This window comes from Pelobates fuscus, chromosome 5 (assembly GCF_036172605.1).
Source record: "Pelobates fuscus isolate aPelFus1 chromosome 5, aPelFus1.pri, whole genome shotgun sequence".
Lineage (NCBI taxonomy): Eukaryota > Metazoa > Chordata > Amphibia > Anura > Pelobatidae > Pelobates > Pelobates fuscus.
In genome coordinates, this window is record NC_086321.1 from 335,962,922 (window position 1) to 335,975,082 (window position 12,161).

Here is a 12,161-nt window from a genome sequence, read left to right on the forward strand (position 1 = left end):
GTTCATCTGCTTATGATGTCACAAAGAAGAAATGAGAATATGAGATTATTTTCCAAACTGAGAGAAAAAGTGGGCAGATTGGCTGACTCATATCTGCTCACATGAAAATTCTTAAATCTGAATAGAGGGGGAATAGTATATGTACTTACTTAATAATTACCCACCAGAACAATAAAAGGTTTTTATACATTAGCCAAAAACAGGCATAAACCACAGTGGTCGATGATAAATATGCATTTGCATAAATAATAATATGATATTTGTCTTTCCATGTCCTACAAAACATTGAAACCGCAGACACCTTACTTTTACCGTACGAAGCCATCACAATGTATTTCGTTCACAGAAACAAGCCGCACGCGTTTCCGAAAAATGTTTTCACCCCTTAATAATTTCCACTTGCATCTCAAATATATCAAAGAGGGAAAAAAAAAATTGTTCTATTTATTAATCTGTTCCAATACAGTAATCTCCAAATAGCGGAGTCATGTTTTCAGAAATGAAAACCAATCATCCATACTTTGTAATATTTAGAAAATAATCAATAATGGTTAAATAGTGTGTTTTCTAAGGCGCAGGTGGAAAAACAAAACTTTATGCCAAATACATTTTTTTTTCACACTGTATTGTTTGGAGTTAATGATACATACTCGGACAGGGACGATTTAGTTTAGCAACAAACTGAGGAATAGGCAACCAATAAAGATAAAAAGCTTAATTTATTTAATTTTAATTCTACAGCAAAAACATACACAGAGTTTGATAGGAAAATGACCTATTCTTTATTTATTTATTTTTTACATTCTTTATTTTTTCGTGCATTACAAGTCATACATGCCTGTAGAGACATTTGGGCCAAAATATTTACGATGGCAAACATCATAGGTATATCATAAAATGTCATAGGTTAACAATGCAGTTTTTATAAAAGTAAATCAAGGTAAAGTGCTTAGGAATATATGGATAAACATCATGAGTTACTACAAGTAAAACAGTAGACTGCACGTTTTTGAAAGTTGACATGATGAAAAACATCAATCAATGTAACTAAGAAAGAGACATGTTGCTTATAACAAAGTGAATAATGCGATAGAGCCATCGGTACGACCAGCAAGTCTGCTTTAGAAAGGATACACTCTCATAGTAAGGTTCAAAAGACTGAGATGGACTAAATATAAGGTGACGCTTAGCAACCCAATTAGGACGGATACGTGGCCACAAGTGTTGCATGACTGATATTGATGACTAAAATAAACTTAAACATTGTGTGATTGAAAACCACATGGAGGCACTTGAAGCAATCAAGTTGGTGGAAGACCCTAGGTGGAACAACATGTATACGTTAAGCGGGTTTGTGCGATGAGATAAGGTCTATGGGCGATTTATACGATCATTTAGAACTGGTGTAAACCAAGCTCAAATCGAAGTTGTTGAAGAGACCTGTGGTGGGCCCTGGCGTAGTCGGGTAGCATGTATCTAGACTGTGTACCCCTAATCAAGGGGGCAGTAAGAGGGGAGAAAGTCAGAGTGCCACTTAATAGGGTGCAGAAGTCTGCTGTCTGGGCATACCTATGCATATGTGGTAAATGTGGATGTGTGAGCAGAGCGTAGCATCGCTAGCAGATTATAAAACAAAAAATAAAACACATTAATGCAACTGAAGTAGAATGTTCCGCAGGGTAAGTCCTCTTCCTGTCACAGTGCCGTTGGTTGTGTTTCTGGGTCAGTCGGGAAAAAATAGGCAATCGTAGAGGTGTCCCAAGATTCCACAGAGGAACCAGTGGGTGCAGCAACATTTGGGATAGTAAGTCCCAGATTTCCCAAGAAGGTTGAGGTCTCCGTCATCGCTGAAAGCACATGAGAAGCCCCATCTTGCATTGCCACTGAAGTGCCATTTGCACCCCACTTGTATGCTATTCCTGCAGCACATGGGTCTTGTGTAAAAAGGAGAGTAAGCTTAGTAAGATCCAGGTAGAAGGTTAATGAAGAGGATTCAAAAGTTAGGGGAGATTTCCCATCAATGCCAAAATGATTTGATTCTTGTTAGGTAGGGTGAGACACTGTAGAATCACATATTGGGGCAAAGTGGGCTGAAGATGTGGTGGACTAGGGAGACGGTGGACACCTTCAATAGCTATTTTCTCAGCCACCGCATGTGGTAGGACAGCCTTCTGACGTAGTGCGGCAATTTCTCCGCTGTGATCACAGTTGGGATTCCCCTGATCCTGATGTGTGCGCGCGTTGGTGGTCTTCCATGGCTGTCAGTTTGAGGAGCATAGTCTGGTGATCAACTTGGAGCAGCTGTAATGAGTTGCCAATATTAATTAGGTAGGTTAGTATGTCTATATTATCTTCTTCAGTGGCCCTTACTCACTCTGTTATGGCCTGTATCTCCATCTTGATTAGTGCAGAATCGGCCGCCAGCAGTTTGTGAATGTTTGCCAGTAGGACTTTTAGATCCCTTTTGGTGGTTGGGGCTCAGTCATCTGAAAACTCTAAGGGTGTAGACTGTAACATTGGTGAGTGCAGTAAAGTGGCCCTGTGCGCCCTGTAGCTAGATTGTGGTCGGCAGCATGGTGCTCTTCTGCGGGTGTGGGCCTGAGTTGTGTGGGGATTTGAAGCATGGCCCCGATATCTCTGTTCTCAGCGCTGGTGTTAGGCCCATTGCCAGCGTACAAGCTAGTGTGTCAGGCCGGCTCACTGTGAAGGCTATCCCGGCACCGGGAGCACCACTCAGTAGCTCCTCTATGCCTAGAAGCATCGGCGTGTGATAGGCCTCAGACCTGCTCTTCTGTTGGTGTGCTTTTTGGGCTTGGAAAAAAGGATCTGTCAGTGCAGGTTATTGTGCAGAATCTGACCTGATGACTGTGGAAGTGGGATTGGGTACACAACCTTTTCTTTTTTTTAATACATATATAATGTGATGTAATAAATGCAAAACCAATACAACGTTTAAAACGTTTTACATTTCCTTACTTTTGTGCACATCATCATACATTACAATATCAGTCTTTCCCAAGTCAGGGAGTAGGATGGTCAGTCTGAAGCCTCTCATTCTAGTCTCTGGAGTTTGAACTTTTGTATATGAATAACCCAGCACTGCAAGAAAGGAAGGACTGATGAACTGAATCCAACGCTCCCTTTGCGCAGTCTCACTGCTGCTCAGAGCAAGGGTTTCTGTGGCTCATAGTCAGGGCCGGTGCAAAGAATTTTGGGTACATAGGCGAAGATGCATTTTTCCGCCCCCCAAAAACATCTGCACCTGTGTGCCTCTTAACCTCCCTTTTGTGTTTCTTATCCCGTCTTTAAATATCTGACTCCATTTAGTGTATTTTATCTCCTATTTTTGCCTTTGTGTGTCTCCTATGTCTCCTCTTTGTATGACTATTACATCCTCCCACATTTTGTGTGTCTTACTCCTCCCAGACCCTTTGTGTGACTCCTTTTCTCCCAGCCCTTTTGTGTCTTTTACTCTTCCCAGCTCCTTTGTGTGTGTCTCTTTCCTTCTCAAGCCCCGCTGTGTGTTTCTTTCACATCCAGACCCTCTCCCCGTCCCTTAATGGTCCCCTCCCTTCTCTGACCCTTACTGTTCCTCTCCCCTCTCTCCTCCTTTCCCTGTCCCTTAGTGTTCCTCTCCCCTCCCCCCTCTGTTCCCTGTCGCTTAGTGTTCCTTTCCCCCCTCCCTCCTTTTCCTGTACCTCAGGGTATTTCTCCCCTCCTCACCCACCCCCATAGTGGTCCCCTCCCCTTCCTGGTGTGCCTCCTACCTTTCTTGTAGCGTGGCTGAGCGGAGCGAATCCCGGTACAGTGAGCTTTTCATGTCAGTCCTCCCAGGTACAGGAAACAGAAGTTTCTGTACCACGGTACACTCCGCTTGGCCACGCTACAGTCAGGGGTTTATAAACACTGACAGTCACACACACTCAATGACAAACACACAGACGTTTCTGACAGCCAGACTCACTTATCTGACACACTCATTCATTGACAGACACTCACACGCACACTGACAGACACACACACACTGACAGACACACACTCACAAACTCACAGACACACATACTCGAACACACACACACTGACAGACACACATACTCACATGCGCGCACACACACAGACATACACACACACACAAACTGACAGACACACATACTCACATGCGCGCACACACACACTGACACACACACACACACACAAACTCATAGACACACTTACACACACACTGACAGACACACATACTCACATGCGCACACACACACACTGACACACACTGACAGACACACACACACACAAACTTACAGACACACATACTCGAACACACACACACTGACATACACACATACTCACATGCGCACACACACACTGACATACACACTCACCCACACACAAACTCATAGACACACTTACACACACACTGACATGCGCACACACACACTGACACACACACACTGACAGACACACACACACACAAACTCACAGACACATACTCGAACACACACACACTGAGAGACACACATACTCACACTGACATGCGCACACACACACTGACACACACACACTGACAGACACACACAAACTCACAGACATACATACACACTGACAGACACACTCACACACACACAGTAATTCATAAAGTAATTAATAATAAATTAAATTTAAATTTTCCACCCAGCCTCCCTACCTGGAGTGCTGGCGTGGGTCTCTCATTGGTGGTCCAGTGAGGCTGCTGGGAGGCGTGCGGCTGAAGTGGATTAGGAGGCGGCGAGGGAGCTCTGATCTCTCTGACCGGCTCCCTCGCAGGCTGTTTTCTGATGCCGCGGGAGCCGGAATATGACGTCATATTCCGGCTCCCGCGGCATCAGCAAAAGGCGCGCGAGGGAGCCGGTCAGAGAGCGCCGCCTCCTAATCCAGTTCAGCCGAACGCCGTGCCGCTCTGCTCCGGGGATCCAGGAGGTGACCGGGCAGGAGGGAGCACTTCCCTCCTGCCGGTCACTTGAATTTTGCGCCCCCAGAGCCTGTGCCGCCTTATGGACGCGCCAGCCCTGCTCATAGTTCAGTTATTCACTTTCAATTTATGAAAAATGTTAGTCGAACTGCAAATCCCAGAGTTCTATGGAGTGCTCCCAATCTATAGGAAGATCCAGACAGGAGCTTCTGGCTATCCTAGAGGTTATGAGAAGAAGGGAACGGCACCTGGCAGAACCCAGGTCAGAACCATTCTAAAATAGTTTGACTACTTAAAATGGGGGACACCAGGGCAAACATGTATAAAATTAGGCAGGCAAAAAAAAAAACAGCTGACAAAGTTCATAAATGTATGTTGGTGCCTGGAGTGTCCCTTTAACTTAGAGAGAGATGATCAGTGTATAGAGAATAAATAATTGTAAAAAAGGTTTGTAAGTTATTTAGGGCAGAATTAATTAAACTCATACATATCTTTTTTTTTTGTTCCAGGAAAAGTTGCAGCGCCATAAAAAAGATGTCTTACACAAAGTATGAACCAAGAGAGAATTATACATGGCCCAATAAAAACCAATGACAGCCCAAATTTTAAATACATTTGCCACGTCTGTCAATGAATACACGTGCCATAGCAATGATTTATGTTAAACAAGAGAACCACTGTCATATGGATGGCATATTTACAAAAGAAGCGGATAAAGCGTCTAGCAATGAAAGAAATTGATGGTTCGTGTACGTTTCTGAAAATGGTACAGTGATACCGGTAGATAAGACACCATGTGCATTAATAAAATGACAATTTTCTCAGTTCAGAAAAAAAAAATGTAATCTAATTACAAAGTCTTGACCCTGGCGAAATATTTTCTTTTCTATTAATTGCAGCCGAGTTGAACAGGAGACATTAAAATGGTGCCCTGCGTTAGACACTCAACAACCGAGAATAATGATTTGATTTAACAAAACTGTTGAAAATCAAGGTTAATGTCACTTGAACCCATGAGTTGCCAGTGGCAAGAAAAGAGCAATCTTATGGAGTAAATCAAAAACACCTTGTTACCTGAATCGGCGCGGGAGGAGATAATTCAAGATTATTTTTACCAGGGACTAAAGAACAATTTTATCTTCATTGAAAAGACCAATCAGAGTTTAAATCGGAGGATCCTCATATGGGAGGATCCTCATATATATAGGGAAAATATATAATAAACACCAATAAAAATACATACGTATCTAATAATTACACTAACTGAATAATACTGTGGTGTGGTGGAACTTCAAAGACACCAGCTGCCTGGGTATCTAGAACTAGGTAATACTTGGTTCTTGAAAGAGTAAGTGTACATCCTAAAAGACGCACAATATTATTAATAATATTATTATTGTCTATACAGATAACCCTAAGCTTTGTTTTATATATATATATATTTTAACTTTTTTAACTTTTTGGGGTATATAAATTCAATCTTGAGAGTATTATTTCAACAAGGTAATTAAAACAAGGTAACAAAGTGTTAAAACAAGGTAATTAGCATGATTACTGTGATGGACCGCCTGGCACCCCAACTGGGTACCTCTGTCAATCGCTGCTTCCTAGTAATCCTTGAGTACCATAAACACCGCACCAGACACCATAATCACCGCAAACCCCACAAACCGCCACTGCATGGTTGGGGTCTCGCTGTCCCGCACCCACCCTGGACCCAAGACCAGGATCCAGTTTCCAGTGGGTAGACCTCTCCTAGTCCAGAAAGCAAAGCAGGCTGCTCTTACAAGAGCAATCGTTGTAAGCCAAGGGAGTATAGTGATTATAGCAATCCCTAGAGTGAATATAGCTCTCCAATCCCCCAAACATGAGTCTAAACTTCATGAAGGGTAAAACAAATCTTTTTAATAACAGCCACAACTGACCTTATATAAAGGGTCCCCATGCAAAGGGAACTCCATCCTGGACCTAAGAGTAGACTACAGTAAAAACATACACACGATTACATTGGCTCTGAGGTCCAGGACACTCCCATCCCTCCCCTGTGCCTGGGAGATAATTGAGTCAGCACATATATTTTTACAAAACCCCCAAAATACCTTTAAACACACAAAATTCCCACAAAAGTTACATCCCCTGATAGCCCCGATCTGGGTGACCAACATATCCAAAAATCACCCAGATCGGTTCAGGTGTTCAGGAATTTCCTGGAAGTCAAACAGTCCCTGAGAATCAAGGCTTACGGTCGGTCTAGTTCGGTAGTTAAAAAACAGAACAAACTACCAAACATAGTCAATGTTCTGGAGCTTGTTCACCTTGTTCGTGGGAACGTTTCCACCGAACAGTGCCCTTCTAGGTTGTGTAAAACCGAACGCAGGTGATCCTGGAAGTCCAGCGGTGTTCTGGAGTTTCAGTATCCGAAAACAGTTCCATGAACTCGACGACCAAACACTGCTGCCTGTGTTCGCGGGAACAAGATGGCCGCCACCTCGTGGTCATTCAAGCGAACAGCGGTTACCCAGATGAACACTTAGAACACTGCTGTGGAAAGTGTTACAAACTGTCACTTAGGCTTAACAAGCTCCAGGGTGGTCTCCGGTACGTGCGGCTGTTCCGTTCCCGAACCAAATATAAAATCCCATGAACCAAGTCTGTTCACATAGCTTTTTCTCTCCATCTCCTTGAATTGGTTATAGTGCCTGGAGTCCCCTCCATTTAGCCTTAAAGAACCACTAAGGTCACCCAGACTACTTCATCTCAATGAAGTGGGTTGGGTACAGTGGTCCTATAATTTAAACCCTGCAATGTAAAACATCTGGTTATATTGGAAGTTTAACCCCTTAAGGACACATGACATGTGTGACATGTCATGATTCCCTTTTATTCCAGAAGTTTGGTCCTTAAGGGGTTAAATACACCTATAGTGGCTGTCTTCCTGACAGCCACTAGAGGAGTTTCCTCCTCCAAAACTGAGTGAAACTAAGTTTTGCAATCAAATGCAGCTCATGGATTGGTCATAGCCACATGAGTGTTTCTCCCATCCAATATTTTTTAGATTTGTATTTGAAGGTTGAGCAGGCACCGGCAGGTGTCTTAGCACTGCAAACATGGTACGCAATCTTTATTAAGCACAAAGGGGCCAGTTGACAATGCTGCCAGTGATAGAAGGGAATTTACAATCCCCCAAAATATGGAAGGATGGCGCCAATAGACTTGAGACATTATAACTAGTGATGTCGCGAACACAAAATTTTCGGTTCGCGAACGGCGGACGCGAACTTCCGCAAATGTTCGCGAACCGGCGAACCGGGCGAACCGCCATTGACTTCAATGGGCAGGCAAATTTTAAAACCCACAGGGACTCTTTCTAGCCACAATAGTGATGGAAAAGTTGTTTCAAGGAGACTAACACTTGGACTGTGGCATGCCGGAGCGGGATCCATGGCAAAACTCCCATGGAAAATTACACAGTTGATGCAGAGTCTGGTTTTAATCCATAAAGGGCATAAATCACCTAACATTCCTAAATCACAATGGATATGGATTGACACCTGACATGTGACATATTGACACCTTGACATATGGATTGACACCTGTCCTCAGAGACCCTGATACACACTGACACAGAGCAGAATAGGTACTGTTCCCCCTACATAGGGTCACTTGGCAGATATGGATTGACACCTGTCCTCAGGGACCCTGAGACACACTGACACAGAGCAGAATAGGGACTGTTCCTCCTACATAGGGTCACTTGGCAGATATGGATTGAAACCTGTCCTCAGAGACCCTGATACACACAGACACGGAGCAGAATAGGGACTGTTCCCCCTACATAGGGTCACTTGGCAGATATGGATTGACACCTATCCTAATGATCCCTGATACACACTGACACAGAGCAGAATAGAGACTGTTCCCCCTACATAGGGTCAATGGCAGATATGGATTGATACCTGTCCTCAGAGACCCTAATACACACTGACAAAGAGCAGAATAGGGACTGTTCCCCCTACATAGGGTCACTTGGCAGATATGGATTGACACCTATCCTAATGATCCCTGATACACACTGACACAGAGCAGAATAAGGACTGTTCCCCCTACATAGGGTCACTTGGCAGATATGGATTGACACCTATCCTAATGATCCCTGATACACACTGACACAGAGCAGAATAGGGACTGTTCCCCCTACATAGGGTCACTTGGCAGATACGGATTGACACCTATCCTAATGATCCCTGATAATCACTGACACAGAGCAGAATAGGGACTGTTCCCCCTACATAGGGTCACTTGGCAGATATGGATTGACACCTGTCCTCAGAGACCCTGATACACACTGACACAGAGCAGAATAGGGACTGTTCCCCCTACATAGGGTCACTTGGCAGATATGGATTGACAACTATCCTAATGATCCCTGATACACACTGACACAGAGCAGAATAGGGACTGTTCCCCCTACATAGGGTCACTTGGCAGATATGGATTGACACCTATCCTAATGATCCCTGATACACACTGACACAGAGCATAATAGGGACTGTTCCCCCTACATAGGGTCAATTGGCAGATATGGATTGACACCTATCCTAATGATCCCTGATATACACTGACACAGAGCAGAATAGGGACTGTTCCCCCTACATAGGGTCACTTGGCAGATATGGATTGACACCTATCCTAATGATCCATGATACACACTGACACAGAGCAGAATAGGGACTGTTCCCCCTACATAGGGTCACTTGGCAGATATGGATTGACACCTATCCTAATGATCCCTGATACACACTGACACAGAGCAGAATAGGGACTGTTCCCCCTACATAGGGTCACTTGGCAGATATGGATTGACACCTGTCCTCAGGGACACTGATACACACTGACACAGAGCAGAATAGGGACTGTTCCTCCTACATATGGTCACCATTTTTAACCCAAGGCAGCTCATCTCATCAGGCCTTTTTTAGTCGAATGTATCGCCCACTGTCAGTCCTGTCGGGATCCATCCCTCATTCATCTTAATAAAGGTGAGGTAATCTAGACTTTTTTGACCTAGGCGACTTCTCTTCTCAGTGACAATACCTCCTGCTGCACTGAAGGTCCTTTCTGACAGGACACTTGAAGCGGGGCATGCCAGAAGTTCTATTGCAAATTGGGATAGCTCAGGCCACAGGTCAAGCCTGCACACCCAGTAGTAAAGGGGTTCATCGTTCCTCAGAGTGTTGATATCTGCAGTTAAGGCGAGGTAGTCTGCTACCTGTCGGTCGAGTCGTTCTCTGAGGGTAGATCCAGAAGGGCTGTGGCGATGCGTAGGACTTAAAAAGCTCCACATGTCCTCCATCAACAACACGTCTTTAAAGCGTCCTGTCCTTGCCGTCGTGGTCGTGGGAGGAGGAGGATGACTTTCACCGCTTCCCCTGTTAGATTCCCGTTGTGCTGTGACATCACCCTTATACGCTGTGTAAAGCATACTTTTTAATTTATTTTGCAAATGCTGCATCCTTTCCGACTTGTTGTAATTTGGTAACATTTCCGCCACTTTCTGCTTATACCGGGGGTCTAGTAGCGTGGACACCCAGTACAGGTCGTTCTCCTTCAGCCTTTTTATACGAGGGTCCCTCAACAGGCATGACAGCATGAAAGACCCCATTTGCACAAGGTTGGATGCCGAGCTACTCATTTCCCGTTCCTCCTCCTCAGTGATCTCAATGAAGGTATGTTCTTCCCCCCAGCCACGTACAACACCATGGGTACCAGATAGGTGACAACGAGCACCCTGGGATGCCTGTTGTGGTTGGTCTTCCTCCTACTCCTCAAAGTCACATTCCTCCTCTGACTCCTCTTCCTCACAATCCTCTTCTAGCGTCGCCGCAGGTCCAGCAAGCGATGCTGATAAGGCTGTTTCTGGTGGTGATGGTGACCACAACTCTTCCTCTTCCTCTTCACGCTCATCTACGGCCTGATCCAGCACTCTTCGCAAGGCACGCTCCAGGAAGAAAACAAATGGTATGATGTCGCTGATGATGCCTTTGGTGCGACTGACTAGGTTTGTCACCTCCTCAAAAGGACGCATGAGCCTACAGGCATTGCGCATGAGCGTCCAGTAACGTGGCAAAAAAATTCCCAGCTCCCCAGAGGCTGTCCTAGCACCCCGGTCATAGAAATATTCCTTAACGGCTTTTTCTTGTTGGAGCAGGCGGTCGAACATTAGGAGTGTTGAATTCCAACGTGTCAGGCTGTCGCAAATCAAGCGCCTCACTGGCATGTTGTTTCGCCGCTGGATATCTGCAAAGTGCGCCATGGCCGTGTAGGAACGCCTGAAATGGCCACACACCTTCCTGGCCTGCTTCAGGACGTCCTGTAAGCCTGTGTACTTATGCACAAAGCGTTGTACGATCAGATTACACACATGTGTCAACTTGCCCAACTTCAATGCCGCCAACAAATTTGTTCCGTTGTCACAAACCACTTTGCCGATATCCAGTTGCTGCGGAGTCAGCCACTTTTCCACCTGTGCATTCAGGGCGGACAGGAGTGCTTGTCCGGTGTGACTCTCTGCTTTCAAGCAAGTCAAACCCAAGACAGCGTGACACTGCCGTATCCGGGATGTGGAATAGTACCTGGGGAGCTGGGGGGGTGCCGTTGATGTGGAGCAAGACGCAGCAGCAGAAGAGGACTCAGCCGAGGAGGTTATGGAAGAGGATGGAGTAGGAGGAGTAGAGGAGGTGGCAGCAGGCCTGCCTGCAAGTCGTGGTGGTGTCACCAACTCCTCTGCAGAGCTACGCATTCCATGCTTGGCAGCCGTCAGCAGATTTACCCAATGCGCAGTGTAGGTGATATACCTGCCCTGACCATGCTTTGCAGACCAGGTATCAGTGGTCAGATGGACCCTTGCCCCAACACTGTGTGCCAGACATGCCATTACTTCCTTTTGCACAATCGAGTACAGGTTGGGGATTGCCTTTTGTGCAAAGAAATTTCGGCCAGGTACCTTCCACTGCAGTATCCCAATAGCCACAAATTTTCTGAATGCCTCAGACTCCACCAGCTTGTATGGTAAAAGCTGGCGGGCTAATAGTTCAGACAAGCCAGCTGTCAGACGCTGGGCAAGGGGGTGACTTTCTGACATTGGCTTCTTACACTCAAACATGTCCTTGACAGTCACCTGACTGTGGGCAGATGAGCGGGAACTGCTCAAGGCGAG